Source organism: Staurois parvus, unplaced genomic scaffold, assembly GCF_062004578.1.
Source record: "Staurois parvus isolate SC_StPar_1 unplaced genomic scaffold, SC_StPar_1.0 ptg000471l, whole genome shotgun sequence".
Taxonomy (NCBI): Eukaryota; Metazoa; Chordata; class Amphibia; order Anura; family Ranidae; genus Staurois; species Staurois parvus.
In genome coordinates, this window is record NW_028318267.1 from 1,939,521 (window position 1) to 1,955,314 (window position 15,794).

A 15,794-nucleotide genomic window follows, 5' to 3' on the forward strand; every position below is an offset into this window, starting at 1 on the left:
TCTGCTGTGGATCAATCGGCTAAAGTCCACTGTCAGCTGACGTCACTCAGCTGGTCCAGGCTGGAGAAAGATCCTGACTTTAAAGTCGGGATCCACCCAGATACCTAGACCAGCACCTGGCTCAACCTCTCAGCGATCCACTGAGAACATGAGCAAGCCGCTTCCTCCCTCTCTACATCCCAGCACTCCAGTGCGAGCTGGAGGTGCAGAGCAGAGAGCTGGAGACTGACAGTCCCGACTCTCTACTCAGAGCAGATAGAGAGAACTAAGTGATCAACGGTGTTTGATCGCTCAGTTCTCACCCTTAGAGCCGCCGGTGAACAGATGCAACATCGGACTGGTGATTCATCCACCTAGGTAAGTATGATTTGGGGGAAAAAAACCCTAAGCTTCTCTTTTATTCCTCCAAATAACACACATCCTGTCCTTGGGTGTCTACACTCACTTGCTATTAGCATTTTAGCAGTCAGCATCTAGGAGCATCTAGGAGCAGAAAAAAATAGTTTTTGTAGAGTTTTGTGGAGCATTTTTCCTGCAGAAAAAAAAACGCTAAACGCTCCTAAGCGATCCTAAAGGCTAACATGATCCTAACAGCTTTTTTTCTAGCTTTTTTCAACATTTACTGTAAAACCACTAACTCTCCTAAAGGTCTCTAAATGCCACTAAAATGCTACTAAAAAAAACACTATTACCAGCATCTTTTATCCAGCGTTTTTTGAGCTTAAAAAAAATGCTAGTATGCAGGGAGCCTTAATTTCTGGCAACTTCTGTACTTGCTGAAAATTTTCTTAGCCTGAAAAAAATGAACAAATGCAGCCACCACATCTATTGACTGGTAAGCTGCAATGTATTTTATTTTTGCTCTTGGGCTTAAATATCCTTTAAGTAAACCTCTTGTTTTTCACTGCATGGCCAAAGCACAGATTAACATTAAGTCAAATTTACTGGCAATGCAATTTTAATGGCGTGCACCACCCCTGCCTCCACTTGTTGCTGTTTTACCAAAAAAAATACAATAAACAAAATAAAGCAAAACATAAAAAAAAAACAAAAAAAAAACAAAAGTGTCCTTGAAATATTAACCCAGTGACAGACATGGACTCTCCTATGTACCAGCTGCCTTCTGCTTTTCCAAATCGTCTAGGGGTCTGGTGTGGTCAGAGGTGGGATCTATGATAGACACATGCACTGACTGGCTGCCTCTTCCTCATAATCCAGTGAGCCCGGATCTTCAACCTGGTGACTATTAGAAGGGTTTTCCTGTCAGTTCCATTTACTCCATCGTGTGACAAACAAAGCAGCAGTCAACTTAGCCCAGCCATATGCCTCCAAGCCAATAAAAATCGAACATACAGCAAAGCCCAATGGACATGGAACCTTGGCACTAGGACCAGGGTCACACCTTTGCATCTGTACTTTCTTGTATTTTTTATGCATTTTTTTAAAACTCTGTTTATTGCACAAGAGATACCATGACAGAATTACAAATACATTTCAGAGAACATAAAATGATACATCCTTGAATATCTACATATTGAACATGGTCTGTACAATAAACATAACGTTGAGAACATACATTCTTCAGTGTTTTTCCAATGAAAGTCCAATAAGGCAGAGGTTATTAGGGGGATGGGGCTTGCCAAATGCACAAAAATGTATGTTACATGCATTTTTTGTGAGCTGCGATTTATGTTTACGGGGCCAAAACCAGGCATTGTGGCACGAAAAAGCACACCTGTACTTTTATCTTTTCCCAACACTCAGCAGAGATATTATCAGGACCCGTAGAAAAGAATGGCAATCCTCTTGTCTTGCATTAACACGCATTAAATCACATAGTTGGAAACGAGGTCTAAAATGTGTCCATAAAGCTTATTTTTTAGATATATTTGGTCGGTATTCTAATGTTTGAGATATACTGTAGTTGGTAGGTATTCTAATTTTTGAGATACTGTTGGTAGGTATTCTAATTTTTGAGATACAATTGGTAGGTATTCTAATTTTTGAGATACAGTTGGTAGGTATTCTAATTTTTGAGATATAGTTGGTAGGTATTCTAATGTTTGAGATATACTGTAATTGGTAGGTATTCTACTTTTTGAGATACAGTTGGTAGGTATTCTACTTTTTGAGATACAGTTGGTAGGTATTCTAATTTTTGAGATACAATTGGTAGGTATTCTAATTTTTGAGATACAATTGGTAGGTATTCTAATTTTTGAGATACAGTTGGTAGGTATTCTAATTTTTGAGATATAGTTGGTAGGTATTCTAATGTTTGAGATATACTGTAATTGGTAGGTATTCTACTTTTTGAGATACAGTTGGTAGGTATTCTACTTTTTGAGATACAGTTGGTAGGTATTCTAATTTTTGAGATACAATTGGTAGGTATTCTAATTTTTGAGATACAATTGGTAGGTATTCTAATTTTTGAGATACAGTTGGTAGGTATTCTAATTTTTGAGATACAGTTGGTAGGTATTCTAATTTTTTAGATACAATTGGTAGGTATTCTAATTTTTGAGATATAGTTGGTAGGTATTCTAATGTTTGAGATACAGTTGGTAGGTATTCTAGTTTTCGAGATACAATTGGTAGGTATTCTAACTTTTGAGATACAGTTGGTAGGTATCCCAAGGATTGGATGATGTCATCATTTTATAAAGGCAAACTAAAGTGGGGTACACATGAGAAAATTGGAAGAAAAATTCCGTACGAAGAATGATCGTTCCATTTTCGAATCCTGTATATACAACTTTCGATGTGCAATTCAGACTTTCCAAAAAAAAAATTTCCCAAGGGACAAACTCCAAAATTTTTCCCGTACATGAACAGATGTAACAATTTTCATTTATTGTGCACTGTTTTTGTACGGTTTTTGAGAAAAATCAGATACAAAAGACTGTGCATACTCAGAAACAACAAAAAAATCCTTTGTCATATGAGAATTTTAATACAATTAGTGCCACCCTCGGTTTTGACTTGCTGTGAAACATCGTGGAAAACCAGACGATCGTTCGTCCGATTTTCTTATAGTGCGTACTGCGCTTTTAAAGTGAAGCATAAGAGAAGAGATTTGTTTATTTTCAGATTATACAGAAGATACGGGAAGCTTGTGTGTGAATTGTCCCCAGAACGGGCAATTACCAGTTTGAAAAGTACACGACACAATGTACAATAAGTGGGCCATTCTTATTCCAGTCACTCTCTGGATCGAGGTTAGAAATGAGCGTACATAATGTGTGCATAATGAGAGTGGTCACAAGTGTCGCAGAGAATGCACCCTGACTGCACCAGCCCCCTGCCTTCTGACATCTAGTGTCATGGCAATGGTGGACGATGCCAAAAAACATAGATTTAAAAATAAATAAAAAATAAAAAAAACAAAACATCCATATTTCTAAATCTGACCATTCATGGCGATTCCTCTTCAATACCAAACAAGCACACTCTTAGAGGAGCCTGCTTTCACTTTCCATGCACACCCATTATTCTTTGCTTGTTGGTTTATCACCCAATAACAGCCGTGGAGGCAATAATAGAGAGTGCCAGGATCTCTCAGAGAAGACAGAGATGCCGGTGAAGAATCCTTCCCTGACCGATCTCTAGCAATGCCGGCATCTCATAGTCAGCTAGTTGCATTGTTCATGCCCCATATATTGTGAGATAATCACCAAAAACACTCACACCTTCAGACCAAAGTGGTACAACTTCTGTGTGTTTCCAATGCATTTTGTAACATTTAAGGGCTCTTGCACACAGGCGTCACATTTATCAGTATGTAGGCTTTTTTTTTTTTCACTAATTTTAATGCAAAAAAAAAAAATAGAGCTGCATTTAGATTAGTAAAAGAATATAAAAAACTGCTCAGTATTTTACACACATACACACAAATACACATTAAGCCTGGGTTCACAATCGCACCTTGTTCATGCAAACCACTGCAGGTGTGTATGTTAAGTTAATGACACCCTGAAAGCGGTTCCCAAAATGATGTGCAGAATTGGATCGCATGGGAAAGAACACCCATGCGATCCGATTCTGGTGCGGACATAAAAAAGGGTCCTGCACCTTTATGGTGCGAATGTGGTGAGATGAGAGCCATACAAAATGCATAGCTCAAATTGCACCATACAGAAATCGCATGTGGTTTGCACAGGAATGCGGTGCGGTGCGGTACCTGTGCGAATCACATGCGATGTGCATCAGTGTGAACCTGGAGTAGAATAAGAAAAAGCACACAAAAACAAGCAAAGGTGCGCATAAATCATACCTCCCCCTGAATAGTAGATTCAATTAGCTGAAGAATTACTACATGCACACATATATGGACCATACTCACAATTTTTGCACAAGAACATACTGCTAGCAAGATCCTGTATACATACACCAGCATTGTGGGAAAGGACTTTTATGGCCAGTTCACACTATAGAAACGCAGTCCAGATGTGTTCTGGATACGTTTCCACATACGCAGTTTTGACCGGTTCTGATGCATTCTTTATTCATTTTGTCTTTAGAATCACTTTATAAAAAGTTTGTCTTTAGAATCACTTTAAATTGGGGGGGGGGGTCCGCTTTAAGATACCTACAATATAAAGTGAACCTGCTCCTTGTGCTTAAAGAGCATAGCAACAGGGTCTCTAAACGTAGACCTAAACCTAATCACTAAAATCGCATATAAGCTTTAACATGCTAAAGTTTTTTTAATAGCTATTTGAAATATTTTAAATCTCCAGTTTTCATTAAAATAATTGAGAGAAAAAGGGGGGAGAGATAGGCGCTAAAGACGCAAATATTGCCAAAGACCATACAGGAATATGAACATAAAAAAAAAAAAGTCTATAATAAGTCCATGAAATGTCCATGACTAAAACTGTATGTAGGCACCAGAGGGAGCACCCTCCAGAGTGAAGCTGAAGTTTTGATTGCTGTATGTAAAGAAAACACAGAGGGGTGCCACGCTAAGTGCAGTACGGGACAATTCCGTTTAATAAAATATAGCAAATTGGAAGCTCACTATTGAGCAGATAGAATGGGCATATAAAACATCTCAAGAGGTTCCCCAGAGTGATCCAGCTGATTTTCCGTGGCTTGCTGTAGTCCAAGTCCAAGAGGGGAGCAGTGACAAGCGCCTCTGGAACCAGCGTGGAATGCAAGATGGCGTTGCACCGGAAGTGATGACACCAAGGAGATGTCACTCCGTAAAGTGGGCAGTAATGCATTTCGAAGCTTCCATTGCTTTGTGAAACCTGACTGGCTTAGCGGGGAAGATGGACATATAAGGGCTCTCAGAGAAGGCGCTAAAAGGAACCGCCTTAAAGTATACCTTAGATCAGGGCTTGAAATTTCCACTCACCTGCTCGCCAATGGTGAGTGGAAATTATGGTGGGGGCGAATGTGTCCCCCAGGGCCATCTTGCTGAGCAGGCTCGGAGCTCAGGCCAAATCTGTCATTGGCACTGGGAGCCGTCAGACTGCTCAATAGCTGAGCGCAGTGAAAGCAAAGCAAGGAGTGTGTGCTGTGCTCTCAGCCTCCCCCTAGAGTGCAGTACCCAGCTCTGTGAGTGAACAACGAAGTACTGCAAGTTTTTCGGGGGGGGGGGTGTACGTGTACGTGTGTGTGTGTTTGTGTGTGTGTGTATGCATGTACAATTGTACATGTGTCTCTGTGTATGTACATGTGTGTATCTGTACATATGTCTGCATGTATGTGTGTGTGTGTACATTTGTCTGTGTGTGTGTACATGTGTCTGTGTGCATGTACATGTGTGTGTGTCTGTGTGTACATGTGTCTGTGTATGTATGTACATGTGTCTGTGTATGTAAGTACATGTGTCTGTGTATGTAAGTACATGTGTCTGTGTATGTATGTACATGTGTCTGTGTATGTATGTACATGTGTCTGTGCGTGTGTATTTCTGTGTATGTACAGTACATGTATCTGTGTGTATGCGTGTTTGTACATGCCTGTGTGTGTGTGTACATGTGTCTCTGTGCGTGTGTGTACATGTTTCTGTGTGTGTGTGTATGCACATGTCTGTGTGTGTGTACAGGTGTCTCTGTGTGTGTTTGTTGGTGGCGAGTAACTCTAAGGCCTGGCTAGTAGCTCAGGACATGAATTTTAAGCCCTGCCTTAGATTGTACGCCCCTTGAGGGTTAGGGACTGATGTGAATGTACAATATATATGTAAAGCGCTGCGTAAATTGATGGTGCTATATAAGTACCTGTACTATATAAAAATAAATAAAGAGGATTCTAGCCTTAATATTCATAATAATATTATTATATACAACAATCGTTTTCCAACAAAGGAAAAACTCTCTGAAAAAGGAATTATATCATTCTAAAAACAATTTAAAAAAATATTGTTTTTAGAATGATATAATTCCTTTTTTCAGAGAGTTTCTCCTTTGTTGGAAAACGATTGTTGTATATAATAATCCATAAAATAATACCTCTGATCCTGCCATCATTTTTTTTTCTTCGTATAATAGAGGAACAACATCCTCTTTCTCTGGTGTTGGCACCCCCGTCACATACGCCCCTGATGGAGACTACCCATTGCCCAGGCCTGGTCCACCATTGAGATGCTTGTCAAGAGCAACGATTTGCAGCAGATCTACTTCAAACTCATGTAGGCAGGAAGAGGCTGCAAGAGGCTGAAGGAGATAAGCAGCAATGATGCTCAACAAAGGATGAAAAAAAAGGGTGAAAACAGAATTTTATGAAAAGCAAGACATGGGAATGGTTTATGAGATTGATTTAGCAAGCAATGTCATCCAGTTAGTGTGTAGATCTATTTTAAATGTGCCCCCGGGTTCTCTGACCCCAATTACATTCAAACCCTCACCAATACATTTACTCACATAGACAAGAAGCTGTATGTAGGCCACAAGTCAGTCTGGCTGGAATGTTCACAGGGCTAAGGACTCTCTCCCCTCCCCCGACCCTGTGTGACAGCACTGGAAGTTGATGGTCCAGGCACCCAGCATTACGTTTCTATGTGGTCAGTACACGTGAGCCGAGTTTCAGACAAGACTGGGATCTTATAGTCCATCTCTGTCCCCAGATCTGTACATCAGACCTTGAAGTGCTTCTAAAAGCTAGACTTTTTTTACCTTAATAATACATTAAGGTAAAAAAATGTCCCAGTGTTTGTATCACCCATCATCTCAGCTCCCTTTATACTGATCTCCATCCAGCGCAGTGCCCTCTGCAATGGCTCTCTCCTCTCTCTCTACTCACAGAGGCATCAGCAGAAGTCATTGGCTCCTGCTGCTGTCAATCGAATCCTGCGTGGAGGGGGTGGGGCTGAGCCACGCTGTGTGTGTCAATAGACAGGCAACAAGTCTCCTCCTGCATCCCAGATCAGGAATTAGTGGACAGACCATCTTTGGAGAAATGTATCCACCAAAGGAGCAATGCTGTGCAGCCCTTTTGGAAGGCTGGGGAAGCCTAAGACAATGCTGCAAAATAAGATCATAAGAAGGCGCACCAGCCTTGCGCATTACCTCAGTGACAAGGAATTTATTGAAGAATAAAACAGATGTATACTCACAAACCCCACAATATCATAAGAATATAATATCCAATATTGGACAATCAGACCAGAACCACTGGCTCTGACGAAGAAGGGATCTCCCTTCGAAACGCGTCAGTAATTTTTTTAGAGTCTTCCTCTACTTGGGATTCACACGGGACTCTGGTCTGACTGTCCACTATTGGATATTATATTCTTATGATATTGTGGTGTTTGTGAGTATACATCTGTTTTATTCTTCAATAAATTCCTTGACACTGAGGTAATGCGCAAGGCTGGTGCGCCTTCTTATGATCTTATTTTGCAGCATTGTCTTAGGCTTCCCCAGCCTTCCAAAAGAATTGCTCATTTGGTGGATACATTTCTCCAAGGATGGTCTGTCCACTAATTCCTGATCTGGGTCTCTGAGTGCAGGAGGAGACTTGTTTTTGCCTGTCTATTGACACACACAGCGTGGCTCAGCCCCACCCCCTGCACACAGGATTCGATTGACAGCAGCAGGAGCCAATGACTTCTGCTGATGCCTCTGTGAACAGAGAGAGAGGAGAGAGCCATTGCAGAAGGCATTGCTCATTTGGTGGATACATTTCGCCAAAGATGGTCTGTCCACTAATTCCTGATGTGGTTCTCTGAGTGCAGGAGGAGACTTGGTGTTGTCTGTCTATTGACACACACAGCGTGGCTCAGCCCCACCCCCTGCACACAGAATTCGATTGACAGCAGCAGGAGCCAATGACTTCTGCTGATGCCTCTGTGAACAGAGAGAGAGGAGAGAGCCATTGCAGAGGGCATTGCTCATTTGGTGGATACATTTCGCCAAGGATGGTCTGTCCACTAATTCCTGATGTGGTTCTCTGAGTGCAGGAGGAGACTTGTTGTTGTCTGTCTATTGACACACACAGCGTGGCTCAGCCCCACCCCCTGCACACAGAATTCAACTGACAGCAGCAGGAGCCAATGACTTCCTGCGCCTTCTTTTGTTCTTATTTTGCAGCAATAGTCGGGCAACCCCTGGCTTTGGGATCAAGTCCACGTGTGCCCCCATAGCAAGCCACTTGCTCAACAGTGGAGACCAAAACACATGGCCCTTTGTGTGCACCGCGGGAACGCAAGCTATTTTGCATACAATCCTGCATTGCATAGAAGTGAACCTGGCCTGAACATACTGTATCTGTTCTAAATTACAAAAAGAAAAAAAAGGAAATTCTCCAATTTATTTTGCAAACACATTTGTAAATGTTACAAAATAAATCTACGCGTCATGGAAACAATGTTTCTGTGCGGTTTGCAGACTGCGGCCTTATTTGCAGAGTGTACACAGCGACCATAACAGCGCCGTTTTCTGCAATCACTCATGGCTGTTTTTTGCAAACCTGCGGCGCCACTGTGAAAGAAGTTAAATATGTACCAAATGTGGAAAAAAAACAACAATAAACCTGGCAAATAAACATTATTGATGTGTTGTCTGAGGACAAAAACAAACAAAAAATCCTTCCACGGCACAATGTCCGCTCACAATCCAGCCAGACTTGTTTGGTGTCAGGGAGGGTCAGGCCGGGGACAAAGACAAGTGACATCATGTGACAAAGTATTGCGGTGTGTACTCGCTAAATGACTGCTAACCCCTGCACCGTCCTCCAGATCCCTCCACACTTCTCAATACTGAGCACCCGGAATGACTTAGTCTAGGTTCACACCTAAGCGTTTTCCGGTGCGTTTTGCAGAAATGCACAGCAGGACTTTTTTTCAATTTGCACTGAATCCACACTGCACCGCATATATGTGAACAGACGCAATAGAAACCAATGTCATTTCACATGTCATGCAAATTGGAAGCGGTTCAAGACGCATCCAATTCACATAAATGTGAACCGGCTTTCAAGCTGGATCTGTTTAATCATTTCTGTAGCTGTATTCTAACAAACGTTGATGTCCTGACCCAAAACAAATATGAGCACATCAGATGCCCTGACACTTCACTTGTTGCATGCTTTTCCTGCTTCAGTGATTCATGAACTATTAAAAACCAATAATGACAGCTCCCCTGTCTGTTCTGGCTGCTTCTCATTTAGCCTTAACCTCCCTAGTGGTCTGATTATGTCAATATTTCTGTGCTGAAAGCAGTACATTTTTTTGCATGGAAATATGTATTTTTTTTATTGTAGGCCTGTAATTTTTAGGAATAACCAGGGTGGATAAAAATCAATGATTTTTTTAAAACATTTTTAAAAAAATCGGATTTTTTTTATTTAAATCGGATTTTTTTAAATAAAATGCTTTTTGAGGAAAATATATTACCATCCAAAGGTTATTCCATCATGAAATAAAGATTAGTTTTTCAATTATGTAGAATAAGGCTGTATATGTTTAATTTTTTTGGTAAATAAATTCCATGAATCCATTCACAATGTCATGCTCTTCCAGAGGTTTTTGTAAGATTATTGGGCAGTTTCTCTGCCTACAAGATATTATCACAGATGATTGGTTTACTTTGCAGTTCTCAAAACTGAATTTGACTCAGCGGAGATCACATGCCTCTTCTTCACAGCAAAAATGTTATAACATGAACAGAGTTAAGAAAAAGACCTTCATCCTAACTTCTACAAACCTATGAATACAGAATCAACCCCTTCACTGCTAAATTTCAAGAAGTTCAGTGAATAGAATAGAAACAATATTTTTCTGATTGTTTGGAGTGGAATAGATCTGCACAAGAAGAAAGTGAAACTAAGTGTGAGGAGGAAGGGGCTGACAGTCTAAGTTTCTTAAAATATATATATTTTGTTTAGCCAAATTAGTTAACAAACATGGATGTTTAAGCAAATAATATATGCTGGAATGTTATTGTTTCAGTTGAATAAATCTATTTAAATTGTTATTATTAAGGTAATGATTATTTTTCTCCTTCCTAAGTACAACAGAAAAGTTGTCCAAATATGAATGATTAATCTATTAAACTGGGGATAAAAAAACTAATCTGAAAAGTTATTCTAAAAATCTTCATCTACTTGCATATTAAAGTTATACCAGCAAGAATTAGTCTATGTAGAAAACTAGGATTTAAATCAAGCCTGACTGACTAGTGATTTAAATCGTGATTTAAATCAGTTTGATTTAAATCAAATCCACCCTGGGAATAACTCACTGAAATCTGTCCGAACAAGAGTCTAGTAAACATCCCAGGTATGATAAAATTTGAAACACGAAATCATAAATTATAATTTAATAAATAATCATAAAAAATAATAATATAATAATAATAAATTTAATTCAATAATATAATCAAACCAAAAACACTGAAATTTGAAATATAGCGCCAAGTTCGCACATCGCTGAGCAAAGTCGCAGAATCGTTTTCAGTGTCTGATGACAAATTTCCCTACAAATCATTACCACTCAATTCTACAAGTAGTTCTGATTTACTATCGCTGTTCTCTAGCTGGTCTAAAACCGCTTTTGACCTAAAGGGACGCTTTTTGGACGCCATGGACGTTTCTCAGTTTCCAGGCAGAAAGAACAGTAAAAATGCAGGCAGGGCACAGGACAAAGCACTCGGGACAAAAGTACTTTTTTCTGGAGCAGCTCAATGCAAGGCAATCCACCGCCTTACATCGTTGGGCAGCCAACTGAACTTCATGAAACCTTGGTGTGACATTTCAATAAAGTTCTTTTAACAAAACAAAAGTGAACAGTGTGATGCACCAAGATCAGTACATTGGCTGGTGTGAATTAGACCTCATGTGTATACTGTGGTAGGTGTCCCATGCTGTATGTGGTGCCCATTTCCACCCGGACAAAAAGTTATAGGAAATTCAAAATGTTACACTTGTCAGCAGAAATCTTATTTCTTAAAAAATGGGACAGCACAGTGGCTGAATGGTTAGCATTTCTGCCTGGCAGTACTAGGGTTGTTGGTTCAAATCCCAACCATGGTATCACCTGCCTGGAGTTTGCATGTTCTCCCTGTGCCTGCGTGGGTTTCCTCCCACACACCAAAGACATGCTGGTAGGTTAATTGGCTCCTGTCTAAATTGGCCCTAGTATGTGTATGTATGAATGTGAGTTAGGGACTTTAGATTGTACACCCCTTGAGGGTTAGGACTGATGTGAATGTACAATATATATGTAAAGTGCTGTGTAAATTGATGGCGCTATATAAATACCTGAAATAAATAATAATAAAAACCAATGGCCTCTAGGCACGCACCTCCTCCAGTCCCCAAGCACAAGATTTGGGAATCAGCATTCCTGAGCAATGAATCACTGCCACCTACAGGTTCAAGAATGCAACATACATCCAAGTGACAGCCCCTGCATTGTCAGGTCACCGCATCAACCCAGCCAACAGCTTGTCACTGGAAAGGCAAATGTCACACTGAAGAGCAAGTTCAAAGCAATGAAAAGAACACGGATTCCTGAAAGAAATATTTACTTGGCAAGTCAAACTTTCCTCCATTGTTCAGAATGTTCAATACACAATGCGTTAACACTTTACCCCCATGGTACTTGCATGTGAATGTCATTGGCTGCATTTCATGGGACATTGAAAAATAAAAACTTCCTGGATATATTTTTGCAAGAATTTACAGATTTATATACATGTCTGTGACCATATTGTAAATCGTCATCAATCTGCATTCATGTTTTCAGAAATCCTTGGTTTGATAATCAGTGCCAGGATCAAATCCTATGGCAGCCAATCAAAATGGCCAAAGTGCCCCCTCCCCCATCCTATGAGCTGTGAACTATTTCAGGTCCGGCCATTTCTGCGCCCCTCCCCTGCCGCTGCGCCCAAGGCGACCGCCTCTTCTACCTGCCCCTTGGCCCGGCCGTTTCTGCGCCCCTCTCCTGCCGCTGCGCCCAAGGTGACCGCCTCTTCTACCTGGCCCTTGGCCCGACCGTTTCTGCGCCCCTCTCCTGCCGCTGCGCCCAAGGCGACCGCCTGTTCTACCTGCCCCTTGGTCTGGCCGTTTCTGCGCCCCTCTCCTGCCGCTGCGCCCAAGGCGACCGCCTGTTCTACCTGCCCCTTGGCCCGGCCGTTTCTGCGCCCCTCTCCTGCCGCCGTGCCCAAAGCGACCGCCTCTTCTACCTGCCCCTTGGCCCGACCGTTTCTGCACCCCTCTCCTGCCGCTGCGCCCAAGGCGACTGCCTCTTCTACCTGCCCCTTGGCCCAACCATTTCTGCGCCCCTCTCCTGCCGCCGCGCCCAAGGCGACCGCCTCTTTTACCTGTTCCTTGGCCCGGCCATTTCTGCGCCCCTCTCCTGCCGCCACGCCCAAGGCAACCGCCTCTTTTACCTGCCCCTTAGCCCAGCTCTCTTGTCATGAATGACATACAATGCAGCCATGTACACTTCTGTATACACGTGTGGTCACATGGGAAGTGTCTGTTCCTGGACTCAGATCAATAGAAGCCGTCACATCTCTGCATTCATTCTTTGGGGCGAACATTCAGGATCAAAACTTATTTCCTCTGTTCTCTACGACTTGTCACCTCGGATGAGATGGATTCCCAGCAGGAAGGATCATTTACCAGTGTGAGCCCAGACAAGGCCCCCCACACACACAGACCGAGATCTACCCGACATTCATGACTCTGATGGCGCAATGTATGATGCAGCCCACCGCTCACCCTGAAGGAGGAAGGGATCCTGTGCATGAATGGGAACACCGACGTACCTGTGTGCAGGAGATGACAGACACAGAGCCCACTCCACGCATCAATGTGTCACCTAGAAGGAGGTCATCACAGATGGAGACGTTTCATCCCGTGTTCACGGGGCTTCCTCAGGTTACATGAATGGTGGGAACACGGCTCCAGATAAATACCCACATGGGAAACTCGGGAACACACCCCAGGATTTATACCCACATCACAGAACACACCCCAACATTTATACCCACATCACAGAACACACCCCAACATTTATACCCACATCACAGAACACACCCCAGTATTTATACCCACATCACAGAACACACCCCAGTATTTATACCCACATCACAGAACACACCCCAGTATTTATACCCACATCACAGAACACACCCCAGTATTTATACCCACATCACAGAACACACCCCAGCATTTACACCCACATCACGGAACACACCCCAACATTTATACCCACATCACAGAACACACCCCAACATTTATACCCACATCACAGAGCACACCCCAACATTTATACCCACATCAGGGAACACACCCCAACATTTATATTTACATCACGGAACACACCCCAACATTTATACCCACATCAGGGAACACACCCCAGTATTTACACCCACATCAGGGAACACACCCCAGTATTTATACCCACATCAGGAAACACACCCCAGTATTTATACCCACATCAGGAAACACACCCCAGTATTTACACCCACATCTGGGAACACACCCCAGTATTTACACCCACATCTGGGAACACACCCCAGTATTTATACCCACATCTGGGATCACACCCCAGTATTTACACCCACATTACAGAACACACCCCAGGATGTTTACCCACATCTGGGATCGCACCCCAACATTTATACCCACATCACAGAGCACACCCCAACATTTATACCCACATCACAGAGCACACCCCAACATTTATACCCACATCACAGAGCACACCCCAACATTTATACCCACATCTGGGAACACACCCCAACATTTATACTTACATTAGGGAACACACCCCAGCATTTATACCCACATCTGGGAACACACCCCAACATTTATACCCACATCTGGGAACACACCCCAACATTTATACTTACATTAGGGAACACATCCCAGTATTTATACCCACATGAGGGGAACACACCCCAGCATTTATACCCACATGGCCAACTTGTGGAACATACTCCAACATTTATACCCACATGGCCGACTTGTGGAACATACTCCAACATTTATCCCCTCAGGATTATACCCGGTATTTATACCCACATGGAACACATCCCAGCAATAATACACACGGGTGGCTCGTTCATCTCTGTCAAGTAAGATGCTGATTGCACCCAATACTGGAACACCCTAAGAACTCCCCGACAATAGCTCCATAGACAGCTGTAATGACACCTCTGTACTCATCCTGGTCATTGCCCGGCATCTGATACACACCCGACCGATCATCACATCGCAATATCACACATAGATCGATATTCTACACACATCTGCCGATACAGATCGGTATTCTTCACCGATCACCGGATGAACGATGGACAGCATTTATACGATACAGATCCGATCATCGGAGCCCTCCACCCCCGTCCTACCTATACCAGCCCCCCATACACCGCACATACGATGACTTACCCTATACACACCCGGCCAGGTGACCCGCCTCGCCCGATCTCCGCCGGCACACACAACACCCTCCTCCCCCGATCCCCGCCACCCACCGCACTGCCCGAGACCGGGGGAGCTCACTCCGCCTCAACTCCGCACCGCACCTCTCATTGGACGCAAACACTGCGGGGGCGTGGTCCCGGCACACACTCCCCGACTCGGATTACTCTGCAGAACTTCACATTGTTACATTGTATACATGTCCCTCCACACACCGACCGGGCAGGGGGATGGATGGATGGATGGAGAGATGGATGGAGAGATGGTGGGAGGGAGGGATGGAGGGAGGGATGGAGGGAGGGATGGGGGGATGGTGGGATGGATGGAGGGAGGGATGGGGGGATGGATGGATGGATGGAGAGATGGATGGAGAGATGGTGGGAGGGATGGAGGGAGGGAGGGATGGGGGGATGGAGGGATGGTGGGATGGATGGATGGAGGGAGGGATGGGGGGATGGATGGAGGGAGGAAGGGATGGATGGGGGGATGGAGGATGGGATGGAGGGAGGGATGGGGGGATGGAGGGAGGGATGGGGGGATGGAGGGATGGTGGGATGGATGGATGGAGGGAGGGATGGGGGATGGATGGAGGGAGGAAGGGATGGATGGGGGGATGGAGGATGGGATGGAGGGAGGGATGGGGGGATGGAGAGATGGTGGGAGGGAGGGATGGGGGGAGGAAGGGATGGATGGAGGATGGGATGGAGGGAGGGATGGGGGGATGGATGGAGGGAGAGAGGGATGGTGGGATGGAGGGAGGGATGGAAGGAGGGAGGGATGGATGGGGGGATGGTGGGATGGAGGGATGGAAGGAGGGATGGCTTGCCCCCTACCTACGTCCAAACACCGTCCCTTGTATGGAATTTGTTAAAAATAACAAGAACAGCAGTCAAATAGATCCCTTACAG

At 43.5% G+C, this 15,794-nt stretch overlaps 1 protein-coding gene across 2 annotated transcripts in view; it reads right to left on the bottom strand.

Moving 5' to 3' along the window:
- LYPD6B (LY6/PLAUR domain containing 6B) overlaps positions 1-14,988 on the bottom strand; it is a 132,672-nt gene extending 117,684 nt beyond the window's left edge. Inside the window, exon 1 of one of the 2 annotated variants that reach the window (XM_089689370.1) lies at positions 14,854-14,988. The gene's annotated coding sequence lies outside the window, so the exon portion shown is untranslated. The remainder of the gene's footprint in view (positions 1-14,853) is intronic. The other variant, XM_089689369.1, reaches the window with a different exon arrangement.
- Positions 14,989-15,794: the final 806 nt, after the last annotated feature.